This window comes from Arachis duranensis, chromosome 1 (assembly GCF_000817695.3).
Source record: "Arachis duranensis cultivar V14167 chromosome 1, aradu.V14167.gnm2.J7QH, whole genome shotgun sequence".
Taxonomy (NCBI): Eukaryota; Viridiplantae; Streptophyta; class Magnoliopsida; order Fabales; family Fabaceae; genus Arachis; species Arachis duranensis.
Genome location: NC_029772.3, coordinates 1,463,252 through 1,463,517, shown reverse-complemented (window position 1 = coordinate 1,463,517; position 266 = coordinate 1,463,252).

Here is a 266-nt window from a genome sequence, read left to right as displayed (position 1 = left end):
ATTTTCTTTGGGGTCCCATTTTGGTACGATTAGGTGGTGTAATGGGAACATATGTCACACACCCAAATATTCTTAAATGGGAAACATTTGGCTGCTGGCCAAAAGCTAATTACATAGGAGAGAACTGATGATAACTCGTTGGCCTCAAACGAATAAGTGCTGCGGCATGTAAAACAGCATGCCCCCAAACTAGGTTGAGAGATTTGTTCTCATAAGTAAGAGCCTAGCAATCAATTGGAGGCGTTTAATAAGTGATTCTGCTAACC